The sequence below is a fragment of the Columba livia genome, chromosome 9 (genome assembly GCF_036013475.1).
Source record: "Columba livia isolate bColLiv1 breed racing homer chromosome 9, bColLiv1.pat.W.v2, whole genome shotgun sequence".
Classification (NCBI taxonomy): domain Eukaryota; kingdom Metazoa; phylum Chordata; class Aves; order Columbiformes; family Columbidae; genus Columba; species Columba livia.
In genome coordinates, this window is record NC_088610.1 from 26,904,401 (window position 1) to 26,925,338 (window position 20,938).

General features: G+C 39.9%; 1 protein-coding gene across 1 annotated transcript in view; it reads right to left on the reverse strand.

Annotated features, from left to right (window-relative positions):
* SPSB4 (splA/ryanodine receptor domain and SOCS box containing 4) overlaps positions 1 to 20,938 on the reverse strand; it is a 172,188-nt gene that overhangs the window by 110,406 nt on the left and 40,844 nt on the right. The gene's annotated exons all lie outside the window — the stretch shown is intronic.

Consider the following 20,938-nt stretch of genomic DNA (forward strand, 5'->3'; position numbering starts at 1 on the left):
AATGATTTTGTACTATTGATCCTCTTGAAATAGACTTCTGAAACCTATCATCTGGAAAAAAGCTTCTGATCCTTAGGAGATTCTCATGAAATCAAGTTTCTGCTGACAAGCAGCCAGGCGTATGTACCTATTCAAGGTTCCTTCAGACAGAGAAAGCTTTACTTAACCATTACTATTTCTGAAATGTTTCCCCCCTCCCCAGATTAAGGTAACACCCTATCTAATGCTATACTCCTACTGACAGAGCAACTACTACCGGCTATTAATACACTCCCATCTACAACAGTCTCTGAGAAGACTCAACAGAAATGATAAGCAACAGTTCTCAAGGGGAAGTATGAATACAGACACTGTAATAAGACTGCACAGAAGATATTTGTCTAGGGCACCATGTTTCCATGAAATGTACTTGTAATTATGCAAAGCCACTATTATGATTATTTTGTTCCCAATAAATGACATTACTTGACAGAACTGTATATCTTATTGCAGTATATACAGGGAGTATCTGGCTTTTAAAGCACAGAAACCCTTCAACAGAATGTGAATTTAATTTTAGAAAAGGGCAGTTAACTTTTGTTTGGTTGGTTTGTTTTTTACAGTGGAGAGTAGGAAAAAGCCTACATTTCCCTCCTCTTCTCCAACAGTGCCATTCATTTATCAGTGCACCTACCGATCAAGCTGTCCCTCAAAGGACTTGATGACACCAAGTTGGGAGGGAGTGTCGACCTGCTGGAAGGCAGGAGGGCTCTGCAGAGGGATCTGGATAGACTGGAAAAATGGGCTGATTCCAATGGGATGAAGTTCAACAAGGCCAAGTGCCGGGTGCTGCACTTTGGTCACAACAACCCCCTGCAGCGCTCCAGGCTGGGCGCAGAGTGGCTGGAGAGCAGTCAGACAGAAAGGGACCTGGGGGACTAATGGACAGGAAGCTCAACATGAGCCAACAGTGTGCCCAGGTGGCCAAGAAGGCCAACGGTATCCTGTCCTGTATCAAAAATAGCGTGGTCAGCAGGACAAGGGCAGTGATCCTTCCCCTGTGCTCTGCATTGGTGAGGCCACACCTGGAGTGTTGTGTTCAGTTCTGGGCCCCTCAGGTCAGGAAAGAGATTGAAGTGCTGGAGCGGGTCCAGAGAAGAGCAACACGACTGGTGAAGGGACTTGAACACAAGACCTATGAGGAGAGGCTGAGGGAGCTGGGCTTGTTTAGTCTGGAGAAGAGGAGGCTTAGAGGTGAGCTCAGCACTCTCTATAACTACCTGAAGGGCAGTTCTAGCCAGGTGGGGATTGGTCTCTTCTCCCAGGCAGTTAGCAACAGGACAAGGGGGCATGGGCTTAAGCTCTGCCAGGGGAAATTTAGGCTGGATATTAGAAAGCAATGGCTGCCCAGGGAGGTGCTGGACTCGCCGTCCCTGGAGGTTTTTAAACTGAGATTGGACATGGCACTTAGTGCCATGATCTAGTAAACGGACTAGAGTTGGACCAAGGGTTGGACTCGATGATCTCTGAGGTCTCTTCCAACCCAGTCCATTCTGTGATTCTGTGAAAACTCACCATTACTTGTCAATGCATAGACAACTGCTTCCACCTGCTCATATGCAGTGACTAGATCTATTTGGACCTACATGAGAATTGTACACTTTTTGTATTTATATTGATTATTCCGTCCTTGCCTCCTGTTTGTCTCTTGTTACATTTCATCTTGGGAAGCTACAGCAGATGACCTGCAGAAGTTCCTTCTAACAGAAATTAGTCTATGATTCCATGAACTTTTGTACTGCAGGTTCTCTGGGGAAAAAGCACTTTGTACAGAGACCAAACCAAAACCTGTATTTATTTCACACTATAAAAATAATAATTCTGGGTATGGTTATGAAAATGTAGAATTATTAGTGGAAATATTAACAGTTTTCTGAATACGTAGATACACACACAAAAAGCCAGCTGTCACTTTCTATGTAGAAAGGCACTCTCAGACTCAGTTTGCCTTCATTTGCATTAGTGTGTTAACTGGTTACAGTCCACAAGGTCCCCTGTGTTTGTTCTAATGTTTGTATTAAGCTCAGTAGGCCAAGATGGATCAGCACAGGTAGCAGGAATAGGCAGCACTTCCATTTGATCAATGGATAATAAATTTGTGTCTTGAAACTATCATTAAAACATCTTACAGGAAGTTCTATAATCTATCCTAAAACATAAACATCACATTCACAGCCATGTCTAACTCTAGACAATGTCACATCATCATATATACAACTCATCTGAAAGTGCATTATTGTGTGGTCTTCTCACCTTTGAAATGTCTGCTTGATGCTGGCAGAAAGATATTCCAGCAGTGAATTTAAAGGATTACTACAGTTTTTCTGCAAGTGAAGTCACTTGCCTTTGGCCTGATGCCTTATGACACAGCATAGGCACACCATAATCCTGCAGAAAAGCACTGCCTGTCTTGTCTTATTATTTAAATATTGAAAGGCTGACGAGTATCCCACTTAAAAGAGACAGGGCATAATCTGTAAACACTTCAAAGGGATCTCTAATGACTTGGCTTTAACTCATCTTTCTTCATTTTAACTGCAGCTTTGATGTTCTCCCTAATCTTCATCTAACCCTCCGCTCAAGAACACGTCATCACACAAGAGTTTTTGAGAATATAACATGAATAAAAGTCACAAGTAGGTTAGATCTGGCAATCTAGTTTACTTGAGAAGTGAATGAGGCCTCTGTGTGCCACACTAACTGCCGACAGATACCCCTCAGACAGGGGAGGGATACCGATCAACGCCACAAGAGGAGTAAACAAAGAAGTGCCACACTTTTTGGCCACACCTGGTGATGGCAACACAACCTGCAGGCGGGGAAGCATTTGCAGATACTATTGACAAAGGTTCCACCTTCACCTTTGTGACCTTGTGAAATTGTCCCTACTGTTATTTGTGTTTCAAGAATCCATCCATGTTGCTCCACTGAGATATTTTAAATCAATAATGCATGTAAATAACAGCCATTTCTAGTGGAGAAAAGTTGGGTTTGTTGTTTTTTTTTTTTTTTTTAAATGCAAAGCAAACCCCAAGTAAGCTAATTTTTGTAATATTGAGACAGACATAGAAAGAGAATTAATTTTACTCAAAAGACATTCAATATAAACTGATACTACTGCAGTTCTATGTGGAATGGAAAATTAGTGACTGGTTTTGCCCTCTACAGAAGCTAAACACTAGTGTAAATACATTTAATAAATGTTATTTCTGGATCATATATTAAATATCCACACTAAAAAAAAAGCACGAATACACTAAGACTACATACTAAGTAGTAGTACTATTAACTGCCAAAAACTAAGACTCCACATAACAGGATAATATTCTAAAACATTACCATGAAGTTTCTTCTTAAGGAAATAACCCTCAGATTTATAAGCAAGTGTGAGTTTCAGAGGTGAGGGATTCCATGGCTGCCCTGTCCAAAGAGATGAGTCTCAAGGGCAGAAGAGCAGCAGAATAACAGAGATCCGGCTTTGCCGGCAACAGTGATCCGTCGGTGAATCATACGTGTAATTTAACATCTGTGCCAGTGCTGACAATCCTCATTTCTCTGGCGTTTAGAAAGCGCAGGACTCTTTGCAGAGGCATTACCCAGTTTATTTTTATGTGGCTTTATTAAGCATTTTTTTCAGTCCTCAGAAATGTAAACATTTTCATATTTTGCATGCAAACTCTGCTACCAGTTACAGCCCAGATAAGAGTGTGAAACCTGGAGTGGCTACGCAGGAGAAGGTACCAAGCAAGATATCGCTGCTTAGTTCAGGAAGGCAAACATGGAATCTACCTCTGTGACAGCTCAGGCAGTCAAACAAATAGCACGCCAGCTCTGCACAGCATACGCACAGTACAATTAAAATCAAGTTCTGCAACCACCTACACACTGAAAACATGCTGTCAGCAAAATGCTCTATATTGGCATCTCCGAGTATAGCACAGAAAAGTCTAAAATAGTTTCAAAGCAGTGAGACATCCAAGTCATTGCAAGACTCCTGTAATCCTTGTTTTCATTCGATGTCTCCTGTATAACCAAGCAGCCCTATGTCGAGTCCCCCAGCAGCGTAACGCTGGTGTTTTCCTACCGTCTCCAGTGGGTGGGTTATAACGCCTGTTCTGACTTAAGAGACTTCGTCTAAGCACTAAAGTGAGCTCACTGTCCTGTTCTCGGGAAATTCAGATGGCTTTTGAAAGTGGTGGCAATAAGTTGGCAAAAATCTTCAACAAAAAAACCCAACCCAGTATTTAAGTAAAATTTTCTGTCTGGAAAGTGAAGGAAAGAAACTCCTCTGCTTCAGGCAAGCAGAATGCAAATCAAACCATAAAATACAGATTCCTGAAAGAGGTAAAGACCATTGATCACGTGCCCCATCTGCTATAGAAAAAAATAAATCTATTTATTATAATTAGGGTACCAAACATAGACTTGTAATGCTTATTAAGGCTCTATCCTGTTGTGCAAAGTCTTTCCTTCTCCCTCCAAATCCCTGAGTGCGCAGCAGGAGCTATACATTGTGTGCATTATGTTACAGCACCTGTGGTACCAACTGCCCCATGCTCTGCTGACACGCTAGGAAAAATCTGTGCCACAGCAACGCTATTTCTAAATAGAAGATCATCAGAAAAGAGACGGGTGACAAGACTTCTACATTTTCTCTTGTATAGTTTATCTCTGCAGTTCAAAAATAACCTATGATTCCACAGCAGTTCAGACTGTAAGTGAATAAAAATAAGACATAGAAAAATTTATTGCATCCTTTCTGTTTCTCTAACAATTGCTGTCTCTGATTTTGTACAGGTGACATGAACTACAGTTCTTTCAAAGAGATGCAGGTTATATGAGATCCCCATAACATGTTAAAATAGACTTTGATTCTGACAGTTTGAGATGTTAATTTCTGATTCTACTCTCACTTGACCACATGAGTCTTCCTAAATTTTCACGTAAGAGCATCATACTAAAGAAGACCCTATATGTGTGAAACATGTTGTGCAACAGAATTCCAAGCAGTCATAAAATTAATAGCAAATTTTCACAGCAACGGACTCAAATGATTTGCCTGCCAGAAATGATTTGGTGAAATAACTTGTGAATATCAAACAAACAACACCCAAACCAAACCAAGTTCTCCACAATCTGCTTGAGAACAATGGGTAAAAAAGATGAAAAGCCACAACTCATTCACTAATTCACAACTACTAATTTATTCACTAAGTTAAAATGGCATTTTACGCTGAAAAGCAGATACTGGTATTCCCATCACGGAAATTTCAAGTGTAGTATTCCAAGCTGTATGAGTTTCAATCATTTTCTTGTTTACTTATTCTACCTCCTTGTTTTTAAATTTAGACCAATTCCTGCCCAAGCACAAAAGTGCAACTAGATAAGGAGTTTTAGTTGTGTGTTCGCAGTCTATGCTGATAACAGTGCATATATTGGTGCCAGCTAGTAATTGCCATAAGCTTCAAAAAAAACATTAGAGGTTCAAAAAAAAACCATTTGAGGTTATGAAGCTGTTGTTCTACCATACCTGGCATTTCTTTGAACTACAAGTTTCTGTAAAATCAAAAAAACTGGGGGAAAAAACCTCAATCAATCAATCTTGGAAATGAGTTAGTGCCTTGAAGTACAGTTAAGAAGATGGTCTAAGCACAGAGCTAAACCGGTGGCGAAACCTTAGAATTAACATAAAATTAGGAACCAGCTTAAGGTAGTTATTTTGGATAAAAGAAGCAGAGAGAGCCGAGGGAGAATTGGGTTCAACTGAGACTAAGCAAAATGTGCTTGGCTTTGTTTATATTCATTTTGTGTCTTAATAAAAGAAGAGACCCTATTTTATGGACGCCGAACCATGGCACAGCCAGAGCTTTAGATTGCAAACCTGAGAGAACTTAATTTCTACATGTTTGACTACCTATGAATATCTACAAACTGTGAGTGAAAAAAGCATTTCTTTTAAATTATAACTTAAGACTCCGCTTGGAGATTTTTAATTCATGCATTTTTTATATGACCGAATGTGGCTGCGGATATCAGAGTCACCTTGTGGAAATTCTGAAGGTGGAAAAACCACAAAGGGAAGAAAAACAGTTTTGTCAGCATCAGGGTACAATCAATAGCATCCCAGATTAGACAATCAGTGCCACAGTATATCATGCACATATTTAAAAAAATAAATAAATAAATTGAATTCTTAAATAATTTAAAGATATCTGCTTCATAAAAAAAAAAAAGGAGGCCATTAAGAAAGTGATTTACAAGAGACCCACAACTTTCATCACCTTCAGCTGAACTGAGTTGAACCGAGCCTAAACTTTCAACGTTTGTGTAAACAAATTAAAATGTCCATAGCATAAAAACAAAGATTTACAAGATTCCTTTAAAAATACATGTAAATAAATAAATGATGTCATGTAACTGTATACCCACAATTATTATGTTTACCATGCACTGTTAAAAAAAGAGCTGTTGGCACAATTGCTGACTGGAGTTAATTTGTTCTCCCCTCCCACTGAATTTTTCATACAGCAACATTACCTAAGTAATTCTACACAAATGAATTTCCAGTGCATCGATATTTACAGAATCCTTCCTTTCTGTTAATATTAAAATTAAGGCTAAAGCAACATGTTCTTGTACTGCTCCTTTCACTCAAAGGTAGGAAAATCATCAGGTATTAAATTGTATTCAGAAGACAAGCAGACCATCTATCACACACATGGCTAATTCTGAGTTTTCTTAATTTTTCAGTGGAAAACCTGAGAGGGTTGTATGTTATCAAATCTTAATTAAAACAGTATAATAAAAATAGAGGAGTGTCTATGCATTACTTCAAAACTATCCTATAGAATGGAATAGGATTCCGTTGCATGAATGCATTTGTTTCAGAAAAGTTTACAACTGCTAGGACAGAACAACACTTCGAAATGCATAACACATTCCTACTAATTGTCAACCCCATTATGATGACTTAATTCAAAATAACCCTCAATATCTGTAGGACTTTTCTGAAAGAAACCTGTGTTAAGAATTAGTTTCCTATGACATAACTCATAATCTGACACACAATCAATCAACCTGTGAAGATAAAGGAATTTAGAGAGAAACTGAGAACGCTCATAACACCTAAGTACAAACAGTATGAGTAGAAAAATTTGTATTGAAGGACACACACTTTAGTAGTTTTAATATTTCAAACATTACTTGTGGTATTTCCTGTTAACAATTACTAGAAAAATTCATAGTAGCATCATATGTTTAACATAAAATATATTCTCAAGTCCTCTCGGAAAGCAAACCCAGTGTTTGCACTAACTGTTGATAATTATACACCTCTTTTACATGCATAAAGTAGTGCAAGTGGCCATTACCAGTTTTAGAGTCCCTGTAAGTGCTCTGTCAATCAGCTGCAGATTGCACAGCCAGTTGCGATTGTGCATTCACAGCAATTTGATTTCTCAAGTAGTTTAACATGAAGAGTTAAAACTCTTTCAGGAAGAACGGGTATTCATTGTTGATTTCTTCAAAAGTGCTATTGAAAACAACCTTAAAGGTAGATTCGTCCCTAGCATTTATTTCCAACTTAATGTGTGGTTCCTAAGCATAGAAGGCTATTAAGAGAGGTGTTAGGGGAAAAAAAGGAAGAAAAAACTCCACAAAAGTGTTGCTTCCTTTGAGTTCCTTCTGCGTGGAAAATTCTGCCAGCAGTCCAATGCTGAGCAAACCGGGGGTGCAGCTGGAACCAGCCCGCGCTCTGCTTTAGTAACAGATCAACATCTGGACAAACTGGCCAGTGAGATTACTTTGGAAGTCTTTCTTCAGCGCTACAAACACTACTTTGATGGAGAAAAAGCGTTAGACCCAGCTATGTGGCATATCCAGCCTGATCACAAGGCTGGTGTCAACAGCCACCAAACATCCACCCGTCCAGCCCAGGAGAAGCGTCTGAACAGCGACTCACAGCTCCGTTTTTACCTGGCCAGCGAGGTCCCAGCCGCAGGGCTGCGCTCTGCTTTGTTTCTCACTAACACTGATTCCTACAGCACAACTTGTCTCTGGGGAGCTTTTCATAAAACTGCTTGTCACATCATCTCCTAGCCATAAAACAGAATAGTTTGTACACAAAAAGGAACATTTTTTCTTTTGCTTTATGAATTCCTACCTTCCCGTCATCTATTTCTGTATTTTCTTTCCTTGGTTTGTTTATGTCACGATTTGAACTGCAACTAAAACTTTCCAGGAAGAAACAGTCACAAACCCTGTGAGAGATTCAAAATCTCCTTACATATCATTAAGGCAAAATTCTACAGCTCTGAAAGCTTTCCATTTAACATCTATATTTTCCTATGGCACATCAGCAGTGCATTGCACGTGGTAGGATCCATTCAGTGACCAGCACACAGCCAATTTGCGCACTAATTACACAGCAGCTATCACTTGCAGGAACGTGCAGGTGTGTCATGCTGAAACAGGCATGAGTAATTAACATGATTGGCTTTAACTCAGATGGTTACATTTTTGCTACTTTACTTTATCACCTTGCAATATTAGAACCATTCAAAGACAGCATAAAGAAATACCAACAAGCTCTGCCTCAGTATATCCAAACAAATCATCTTATTCCGCTTCACAGGTCTGAATCTAAGCCTAGTCTCAGCTGCTGCTTGAACTCCCTCCAGCTTGCCCAGCCTAGGTCTGTAGGTTGTCCCTCCTCTGTCTTCTGGCTGGGGTGTCCCGGGCACCTCTGAAGCCTGTCGCCAGGAGCTGGGAGGATTTGGTCTCACGGGGCGGGAGGCTGACACCTTGCCCTGGCTCTCCACTATCTGGCCCAGCCTGACAGGGAGGTGTGAATGCTACAGCTTGTGTGTGGCCTGCTTAAAACTCATTCCTTAACCTCTTCCTCCCCTGCTGCACTTGCCAGTTCAGAGAGCAGACCCTTCACTCTGCTAAATACATAGATTAAATATATATATAGAGAGAGAGAAAACAAAGGTCAGAGGTGCTGCTGCTGCAGCTGCTGAGGAGCATTGTGATTGTTTCCAGCCACAGGATAAAATGACTTCTCACGGAAGGTGAAGATGTACGTGGACCTAACTGTCTGTAGGATGAGGCTGCTTGTAATTCCTTGGGGGTTCTCAATCCAGAGCAATCAGTAAGAACTAATCTGTTGTTTACAGGAATTTGTTCCTCTTGATTGTATCTCAGTCCACTGAAAGTTCACACAAAGTGTCGCTAACGTGGTTTAACCCATCGTAAACTGCACATCAAGATGTTTAGGGTAGAAATCTGTGGGAAGTCTCTATATTTGTTCTCCTTTCAAAAAAAAAAAAAATTAAGTGAAAGAATGTCAGAAGTTGTACAGGAAAAACCACACATGAAAAAGAACAGCACATGAATAAAAAAACAACATTTTTTGTACCTGCTCCATGTTTTTTTAAAAGTATTTTAAAGTATTTGCTATCAGTAAAAATTCCAACCACTAACACATTTCCTTCTAGAAAAGGAAGCTCGTCCCTTATTAAACTCTTTTCTAATCTGAATATTGCTGGAGGATTTCCAGGGAGAAGCAATACACACTCCCATAACAAGGGAAGTGAGAACAGGGCTCATAGGCTGAAACTGCTGCCACTGGTTTTAGCCTTTTTTGGAATCAATGCACATTACAAAAAGAGAGTAGTTCTTTTTTTTACCACTACTCACTATGCTCTCAAGAGTTTCCTGATCGCTTTCTTTGCCTCTACAAAAGTGAATTTTAAAATTTAAAACATAGAGTGCAAAATAAATGACCGGTTTATGGGGGTTTGTTTCCTTGTCCTTTGATTTGCTGACAAGTTCTGGATGAGGCAGCACTACTAAAATCCAAGTACTCAAAGATCATGAATCAGGCCACAAATTCCATGAGACCTTATAGAGAAACAGCAAAGTTGGACTTTTTATTTTACTTCTATTTTCCATATCTGTTTTTAAATTAATGTTAAGGTCCAGAAACTCTTATTAGCCTAGAGGAGTTTTTTTGTTTGTTTTTTTTTTTCAGAAAACTATGTCAATTCTTGAGACTTGCAAGCAAATGAGATATTAATTGCCAAGACTGAGTTAAGAGGATATTTAAGAAATAAAGATATTGTAAGCATAGAAAAAAGTAAACCTTTGTCTATTATAAACTACTCTTGAAGGCTCACTCATCAATTAAAAACAAAACAAAACCAGGTTTAATATTGCACATCTCATTCAGACACATGGCGAGCTAGGATTTGCACAGTGCTCTCTACAGGTTTCCCTACTTTATTCTGGTTAGTTTAACTCTCAAAAGGTAATGAAAACCAGTAGGAATTCTTTCTTTGATGTCAAGTTTCAAGATTGGCTTTTGGTGTATAGCTAAAAAATGAAAGTGCTACTACCATCCCAGTTTTTAGACAGATTGAAAAAACCCACACAACAACAAACACACACGAAGGGAGTCATTTACTAATGGACTTTTAAGGGCTGTTTAAAAAGGGTGAAAGGAGAAAAGACACAAGAACCTAGCTAAATTGAACTGGAGAGAAAAGATTCAGCACTTGTGAGTAACACAGAAAGTTTCCGTAGTGACTAGGCTGGCAAGCTCCGATATCATTAGAATGAGGAATAACTGCAGAGAACTGTTGGCATATGCTGAGTTTGCTGGTATCCATATTGCTAAATGGGCCATCACCAACACTGGTGAAGTTTTTCTGTTTGCTTTAAGACTGTCAACAAGACTGGAAAATGAAAAACCTCTAAAGGACGAACATTACCTAAGCATGAAACAGAAGAGGAGCTCTTGCATGAGGGTACCCTGACTTAAGAAGAGAGGATGAAGAACAACACAGGCAGATTTCTAGACGAATGGTGACACTAAGCTGACCATCTGCCAGAACCCATGACAGCTGATTAAGAAGAAAAGGGAAAAACGTGATTAAGCCATAATATAGGTAACAGTTTCATACTGTACCATCAGCTTTGAAACACTCTCAAAGGAGCTTTTTATAGAGCCTGACCTAGCAGATATATGAACACGATTTAACAGCAAGAAACTAAAACTAGTGAATACAGGACAAATAAAATGTACTCATTAAAAGTAACTTGAATTAGTGCAGAAGAGCCTCAGATTCAGGTCAAACTGAGCAGACTTCAATAAAAGGAGTCAAAGGTACTGAGTAGTTTAAGCACCCTGGTCGATAGTTCAATACCGTTTTAGTTTATTTGCTGAAAAAGCAACATAAAGCAGCTAAACCAGGCTAGTATGTGAAGAGAATTCAAACCAATTCAAACCAAACCAAACCACCCAAATCTCAAACACAGCTCTTCACATTTATCCTTAGAAATGCAAATGAGCATTGTCCTTGTTAACAGGTGCTAACTAGCAAGGCACCATGCTGCCTTCAGATGCGTTATGGATGAGCAGATGCCTTTATGTATTTCTGGTGACAGCCTTAGGAAAAGTGTCACACATTGAAAAAACAAAGACCAAACGTTCCTCAAAGCTGACTGTGAGATTTCAAAAGGTAGAACCAGTGATGGGGTTGAGAAGTTAACACCACCATCAGTGAAGCAGGACACTGCCATTGTGCATAATTTGTATTGTTACGCCTGTGATTTAACTGTGTGAGAGTTTGTGTACATATGCTAATTTTCAAGACTCTCCTCTCAGCAACGCTAAATTCACCTGTTATTTTCAGTCAAAACTTGCTTATTCTACCATGTTGATATAAATTGGGAATAACTTCATAGAAGCAAAGGGGAAAGTGACCCAAGAGACTTCTTATACTGGCATCGTTTTTTCCAACTTTCATCTGCTGTGGGTGTTTCACACTCCTGTCACCACGTGTCTCACAATCACCATGGTGAGACAAGACAAAGCTACTTTTTTGCTTCACAGATGGGACACCTATTGGCATAAAATACAAAACCCCAGCAGATCAGGTCCGAACGCTCTGGTAAATGTGTACGTTCAGGCAGACAGGGACACACCTAACACATATAGGCATGTGTGGGCTTTAGGTATCCACAAGATGAGCAAGTAGTTGTGCATGTAGGTGCCTACATGTATAAGTTGACTTAAGATCGTTTATACACCATGTCCTACTGAGTTTCCCAATAGCACATTGAACTAAAGTGTCCTAAAGAAGAGCGAAAAGACAGTTAAGGTACAAGTAAATGTAAAACAAAGTAACACAGTCACAGCAGAGCCGAATAAGTCACCTATCTTGCCATTGAGGCGATGGTGTCTTTCGAAGAACGAAAGCCAGGATCTTAGTATGGCCCCGTTGATCTGTGTGGGCCTAAGGGCTCCTCAAAGCTAGCTCAGTCCTTTGTGTCATCCTGCATGCAGTACAATAGAGAAAGAATGACCAAAAGTATTTGATGGATCACAGAATTAAGTTTGCTCAATTCCAGACTAGAACTCTGAGCAGAGGTTCCTCCATTCCTTCAGGCTATATTCACCAGCTCGTTTGGCAATCAAAGGGAGATGTAAATGAAGGTTTTGTACACCATTTTGTTTGAAAATCCACAAATTAATCCTGCCTGGGGCAGGGAAGTAGATTAGATGACCTGGCAAATCCTGTACAGCCCTGTTTCCCATTATTCTACTCTTGCTTGGGATTGCTGTCTACTCTGTTCCCAATTTACCCCAGTGCCCTGATCTTTGTGCAAAAACCACTTTTAAACATTTTAAGTGGTCCAATTTTATATTTATTTTTTCCTAAAGCAGTCAGTTACCAATATGGAATACACCAATTATTGACATCGTGATAAAATACCCATGTTCACGTAAAAAAAAGTTTTAACTTAATTTTATCCACACTGTCACTTGCAAAATCTTCTGGAGAGGAAATACACTTCAGTGGAACTCCTGTCCCAGGTTCATCTGCAATCTTTCCCCATCTCAGCTTAGTTAAGAGGGCCCAGCTCACAAAATCTGCTTGCATTACTGTAAACAGCCTCAACTGGATGGTGCTTGGTGGAGAAACAGATGTTTTTAAACGATATTAAAATAGAAGCCCAAGCCAGACATCTCTGACTCAGATTTGAGAGACTGGGCCTTACAGCAGATCGTTCTCATTTGTTTTGCTCTCTCCTATATCAGCCATTGGAAAGTATAGAGTCATTCTCTGCTCTGGAAATTCATTATCTGCAACTTGGTTCTAGCAGGGCTCATAGATAATTCATCTCTTGACAGTGAAATAGATATTGCAAGAGGAGGAAAGATACCCCAAGGTCAAATATTGCTTGGTGTTCATCATTCACACAGCTCCACGCCATGCTGCTGCTTTCTGCTTTCCTTGATTAGATTCAAGAGAGATGACTAAGTCAAGGGAAAACTTTTCGAATTAATGGGACAACAATATAGCTGCTAAATGATCTAAGAACTGTGCAGCTGGGGAATTGACATTTTAAAAGGTTATTGATTGTGTAATTAACATAGATAATCAATAAAATGTAGTTAACATTTATGTAGACGTTAAATAGAGTATGGAAGCTGACTGTGAACATGTGACAAATATTTCCACTAGGAATCTAATGACACATTTGAAGAGAGATGCTTGGCTACAATCTGAAAATGTGTAATAAAACTGAAGAAAAACCTCTGCTAGACCCATTTAGTAAACTGATCTTTCTGCAAACTGTTTTTACCCACTAATAAATTCCTTAGACACTACCCAAAGCAAGTACCAAGTTGGCATCACAGCATGGATTTGTCATTAATCAAGTTCGTAAGTCGCTGCCTTTTCTCTAGAAAGGCCAGGTCCCACCTTGCTCAGAGCATGTTACTTCACTTCTCATCAGTGTAGCAAAACCAGCATAAAAAGCACTCGGCAGGCATTAGTTACAGGTGTCAGAGACGTTTAAAAAACGTCTTTTAGTCAGAATATGTTCATTTGAGGGGTGAGGGGAAGAGAAAGGGGAAAAATAACCTTTTCCTTGGAACGTACCCATCCCAAAGAGGTTTTGTGGGAGAGATTTGTCACGACTGGGCTCTATTTTCCCATCATAGTAGCCAACAGGCAAGTGGTTGCAGATTGCAGATGTGAATCGAGCAGAAAATCCAACCAGTGGTTATGGGCTATTTTTTGGACTCTGTCATTTCTTTGCTGGTAAGTTTGTTTTTAAGTGCTTGAAAGGTCTGTTTCACTTCCATGGCAGAAAAGGAAACTTAACATGTGGCAGAAGAGAATCTGGATTTCTAATTAGGCGGTAATTGCATTCTTTCCTTTCCTAGCTCACCCCGGCTCTAGGTGGGCTGTTTCGCAGACCACCCAACTGTGGAACCTTGCAGGCTCCAGCCCTTCCAACACCTCTCCAGAGGCTTTCTGTGAAATAGCTGAGTTAATGCTCAAAGCATCAAAGTGCTCATACCCTCAGCTTCCTCTCCTTTTCAAGAGAGGTAAACGTGTTCAGCTCTTCCCTGTAATGAACGAGCTGATGCACAAAGTGAAAGGCAGAAAATGAGTTTCAGTAAAACAGCAACAGGCAACCCAAACATTCTGTGAGCACTAAAGAACCACAAGCTAATAAAAGAGATTCATTTTTGTATAGGTTATCTGTAGATCGAATTCAACTTAAGCAACAGTGGAAACACCACATGAACGCTAGCAGGGAAGTTACAAAGTAATTTTTCTTTCACTATAACCCCCAAATTTTTCCCAAAACAAATCAAAAACTGCAAACTTGTTCTGTGTAATTTATAAATCATCCATTCAAATAAGGCAATCTCAGCAGAACCAAAATAGCCACACTGAGGAGCAGGGATGATTTTCAGTGAGTAGAAGATGGATAGAGAACGTGCCCTGCCAAAGTATCAGGAAAAGTGGGCATATTTATAGGGTTTTTTCAGTGACACATTGTTCCTTTGATAAAACCAAAACTTTAAAGATGCAAAACCTATTTCAGCCATAACAAACATACAGGTAAATGTACACATACACAGAAGTAAAACATAAAGAAATCACTAACCTTCAGGTAGTTACTTTGCCACAACGTGTCTAGACTGCCCAAAATTACTTTAAACAGCTGTCATAAAAACTAGAGATTTAAAAAACAACCAACCTATATGAATTCTCCATATAAATGTTACATTCTTGCTTTGAGCAAAGCAGTTTGTGCAGGGTTTACTGCTATCGCAGTAATGAACTATCCAAGCACGATGATTCTGAAGAAGTTTAAAAAGATCTCATGTGCACCGTAAAAAATGAGTTATGACGCTGAGATAAATGGAGGCAGGAAGATGAAAAAGAACTTGTCAGCAGTGAAGTGATTCTTCTTTAGCTGACTGCTAAAGGGGAAAAGGGACACCCAGGACTTCAGAGCAGCATTTACCCAAATCATTACAACAAGAGTTTGAAAAGAGTTTCCCCAAACCTACCAATACTAATAATAAATAAAATTTTGTTAACAGGTACTAACAACATGGATCGTGCCAAAGAGGTAAATGCCTTCTTAAGCTAACGCTCCGACCAAATCACTCTTAATAATTTGCCCACTTTCAGTGACGGCGTCTGTGATGAAAATCGTAATTTTATCACAGAAAGCAAAAATGTGTAAAGATCTGCAATAGAGACATTAAGATCGATTGGAATGAAGCATGGAAGCATCTGTGTGTAAAAGCACCACAAGAAACAAAAGGACTTGGAACATGTGCTGACGGCCTGACTGGCAGCAACCAAACTGGTAAGCACCAGAGCATGCTGTTTCCATCAAGATCAGGCAGATTATGTAATTTCTCTTCCTTTTAGCTCAACAGAAGGTCATATTGCAGCCACGAAGTTACCACAAACCAGAGAAACAAAGCAAATGGGCAGCATAAGATGCATGCAGGATAAATAAGCAAGATCGAGGCTGTCGAGGGTTAAGATTGCGGGGTGACAATAAAACCCTGGCAGATGTATTGTTAACCCCCTCTCCCCCTCCCACACTTCCCCCTCCCTCTCCCCCCTTTTCACTAAGGAGAGGCGATTGGGAGGAAAAGAAGCACAGAGTGAAGAGAGTTGGAAAAAATTAAAGATGTTTTACTAATGCTACTAATAAGAATAGAGAAAATAATACAAAATATACAAAACCAATCTTGAAAGTCTCAGCAACTGCAGAGCCGGCAACCAAAGTCCTGGACTGGACTCTACAGCCAACCGGAGCTGGATTCAGTCTGTCACTAGGCCTCAGTTCGCAGGGACGACTAGCAAGGTCCTCTCCTAATGTCGGCCATAAGCAGAAGGGAAAAGGCAAAAAGGGAAAAGCCAAAAAAGATCCTCGTGATCTCCCACTTTTATATGAAGTATTCACGTGAATGGAATGTTATACACAGTTGGTCAGTTTCTTGCTCACTTGCTTCTCGTCGCCCCTCTCGCGAGATGTCCATCCGTGCTTATCAATAAGTTTGCATTCCATTGCTAGGTTTACCAAAACATGTGTCTGATTCTCCAGGAAAATGCAGTTAATATGAAGGCTTTAGCTGACAGGCAAATTCACTAAAAGAGAAACTTGTTTTTAGCAAAACCAGGACAGAGGCAAATCTCATGCCATAACATGAAAGACCTGTCTAAAACTCAGCTCCTCACCACAATCCAAGTGAAACCCAAAAGATACAGTGAGGATTCAACACCCAGCAACCTTGTCCTGTGGGCTTCATACAAGGATCCTGGCCAGACCCTCAGGCACACGTGGTTTGGTGCTGGTGTTCTCTCGATACTCTAAGAGGCTGAAAACAGACCTGTTTTCCCACGCATCGTGAGATATATTGTGTGGTTATTTCCAGAGCTCATGAGCTCGCTTTTCTCTGGGCATATGTCATCACATGAGCTGAATTTCCTTTGCTTCCACCCTCCTTACAAAGTCCTCGTAAAAGTATCAGCAGATCATCACAAAGAAGTATTTGGTTCCTGAGGTGTGTCACCTTCTCTTGGTTCAAGCCCTGTGGCTGATGACCAGCACACACCAGTCGGTTGTATGAAGGAAGTTTATCTGTAGTTGCACTTCTGCTTGCTTTCCAATAGATAGGAACTAGGAGCTTTTTATGTCCTAGGAATTCAGATCACAAATGCAAACTAATGTGAGTCATACATATAATTTTGATATTTCCTTGTCAGCAGTTAAAAACCAGATAAAACAAACAAAAATCCCTTCCCTATAGAGGAAGAAAACAGGAAAATACGAGAAATAACAGTAATGCCATAAAATAAAAATGCAGCTTAATAGTTCTGTAGTCTTCTGACTCATACAGTCCTAGTTACTGGGTCACCATTCTCACTAAAGAGAATCAATAATATAAGCTACAATCTGATGCAAAAGATGACACAGCCTTCACTCATCTGGAGCCAGTGCAAAACCATTTTTCTCCTCTCTGTTAATACCAGGCTTTATGCTATACCAGTTAAAGATTGGGGACATTTTCTCTAATTATTCACCCAAAGTGGTCCTTTATATTTCAGCCAGGATTATCCAGAGAATAATACACTTTTATCCCTTTCCTCAAAACACACTGGTGGCCCAGGAAATTTAACTGCCTCTGTATAATCCCATGAAAGTCCTTTCTGAATCACTTGGGGATTGACCTCATGAATTTTTCATTGTTATTTCTTGGTGGGACTGTCAATCAGAGATGAAAAAGAGGAAAACAAAACACAGAGTGAGGTGGTTTGCTAGAAACATCACCTCAGCCAGCGCCAAAATGACATCAGATGGCATAAAGAAGAATCACTTTGAAGAAGAGGCATGGAAAAAAAGTGTGTATTTTGTGTCCTTTGCTCACTGTTTTCTAGGATTAATAGCTTATTTCCTTTTTGTGGTGGTTCTACCACCGCCCCCAGCACACTCAATGTTGTATTCTGTTTCCCAAAAAACATCGTGGGCACTTCACAGAAGTTCACAACAAAAGCCTAACATCAGTTGTGTTTTAATCGGTTTTCATCAAGTCAGCCTTAAATCAAACATCCCGAGGTTTTTTTTTCTTCACACTTCTATTCACAGTAGTGACAGGAATATGGAAGTGTGGCTCAGATCCCACAAGATGTCTGATCGCGACTGACAAGTCAAACGTGGGCACAAAGAACGTTCTCCCACAAGCAGTCAAAGCACAAACACTGTACATCCATCCCCACCCCACTAGGCACAAAAGCGTGGTCTAAGCAGCCCAGACCTGGCAGTATTTAGGAGTGGAAGCCACACATTAAGACCCCACAGGTGCCTTGCAAATGCAGACTGGCTGATCTTCACTGAAGGCCAACTAGTAACCATGTTTAAAGAAACACAGAGGTGATGCAGTAGTCGTGTGACTTTTGTAGACATTTTCACCTGGCCTTAAGATTCCGTCCTCTCTATGAAGTATGTTCTTTCAAGCTAAAGGCTTTTAAAAAAACCTTTTACCATAAGAAAGCCAAAAAAGAAGGGTCGTGGAAGAAAAAAAAATCAAGAGGAACACTCACAACTGAGAAATAAGAAGAAGTCAGAGTGCAATGCTCACCCCTGAAAACTACAACTAAGCACAAGGCACAGCATCTGACATGCTCAGGCAAATACAGGTAACAACTTTAGTTTGAAAAACTGGATCTATTCTCCCCAGACACAGGAAGACAATTGAGATACAGCTGCTTTCCGTATTTCTATTAATACAATTCTATACCAGTAAGACCTACACATCTTTGCAACCTAAGAATCAATCCCATCTAAGCTCAAAGATGTCAAATATGGCTATGTATGAGTAACAGCTTGTGTATTTTTAGAAATACGGGAATCTGAACTCTGTCTCATTTGATGCATACATTCCCTTTCCATACTATTGATCTTGCCTTATTTTAAATTCATTTCTAGTTTGTTATGGTTACTGTTTTCAATAGAGCTCCAAGACCTTTGAACACCCGCTTTCTTCAAAGCTGGTCCTTCACCCCACAGGTTGGAGCTCTTCATGTACAGCATTATCAGTCTCCTGCAGCTGCATGGACTCGGGCTGCTATAGAACCAGCCTATACAAAGGACCTATATATGCTGGAGATTGTCTGTTCCAACACGGTTCTGAAATCAGGAGTGACAGTTGTCCACGTGAGCGCCTTGTTCCGGGAAAAGGTACTTTCTTCTGGGAAAACAGAAGTAAATTTTCACTTGGGAATAATTACTCTGCTGTGAGTCCAGAATAAAGGCTCAGCATGGGAATGAGCCAAAACAATTCATGTCACAACAGTTGTGCCAGTCAGTCTCTGTGAGATAATGAAAAAACCCCAACCAAACAATAAAACCCACCTCTAAATCAAAAAACTGCCGTGCAACCGAATGTACAGGCTTCAGATTTCTTTTTCCTGGCTAAAGATTATTTTCTATACTGGATTTGAACAACACGACCGACCCTGAGCCATGTGGGTCTGAGCCTGCTCAGCCATTACAGAGAATTCAGAATATCCTTAACGCACGTGCACGAGAAGAGGGGCAGGATTTTCTTAAATCAATATAAATCAAAGGCTTACTTCACGGAAGAATAAATAACTCAAAGCACACATAGCTCACACAAGGGGCTCTACCTGGGAATCCCAACACTGTGGGGGTATTAATGGAGCAACACGAGACTAGATTCTTTGGGAGGGGGGATGAACTTTAAGATGATACCTATCTAAATAAGTACCTCTAATGTATTTTAAGATGGAAAGAAGGGCAGGTTTCCTCCACTGTTACTCCCTGTGCAGCATAACATTCGTGCAAGGCAGAGGCCAAGCCTCACGGAGCCTTCGCATTACCACTGCGGCTGCCCAGGGTCAAACAAGCGCTAAGAAAAGTGGATTTGTTTTCAATTGGCCGCTTTTTGTCTGAATCCTTGGTTTTGCGTTAGCTGCTTGAGAATTTGTTCTTTGAAGGGTTTTTTGTTTGTTTTTAGTGGACTAGTAAGTTGTCAAGCATGCACTAAAAACAACCAAACTCAGGAGCTGTGCTCTATTTCGTCACAAACACCTCCCCCACTTTTCTATGCACTGGTTCTCCCTATAGGAAAGTTTAAAACGGGATTTATCAGCTCTCCTTAGCTTAACTCTCCCAGCAGCCGCAGAATCAGGACAACTAAACAAAGATCTAGTAGGAACTTGATCTTAAATAATGATCAGAGCCATGCAATGCCTAAAATAACATCAGCCACCTGAAGTCCATTAAACAAATGTTTCTGATAAGTAAACTGCAATTTGTTTTAAGTTTCTGCTTTGGTAAATAAAAGCAGTAACAATAAGCTAGGTAAGGAAAAATCTGTTTACAACATGAATTTCATTTTTTAAAAAGAGTATATATGTAAAAAATATATATATAGAGAGAGGTATGTTTTCATTAACTAAAGACTCCATATCCCTGTACCCAAGAGTGACAGCTGAGAAAACTGCAGATTACATTTAGTCAGTTTTAATATTATCACACTTTTCCAAAAGGTTCTAGGGCAAAATGGGGAATAGGTGGGTTTGGGGGTTTTTCTAATGAAATTTTAAAAAGAAGGTAAGAATCAATTTATTTAAAACTCTGTATCACTTGATTACATCATGAGGGAAGAATCTTTCTCTTGCCAGTTAAAATTTAAAGCTTAGTGAAATCTCCCTGAACTTTCTTTGTGCAACTTAAATCACAAGCCAGACTTCAGAAAGAAATAATACAGCAATTACACTGAAAAGCCAAATAATTTGGGAAAGAGAAAGTCATCAGACCAAGAGACAAAGGATTGAACAGAGCTGTAGTTAAGAGGGGAAAAAAGTCTGTATGAATAGAGCAGGATTCTTTTCCAAGCAAGCCAAGAAGTGCTAAGCTTTGAGAGTTAGAAAGAAACCTTTTTACAGTAATAAGACCACATCCTTCCTAGTAAAGAGGTACTCTTTCTTCATTTGCACTTTGCTTCCTTTCCTGTTCTGTAATCAACCTATCAGGTAATTAT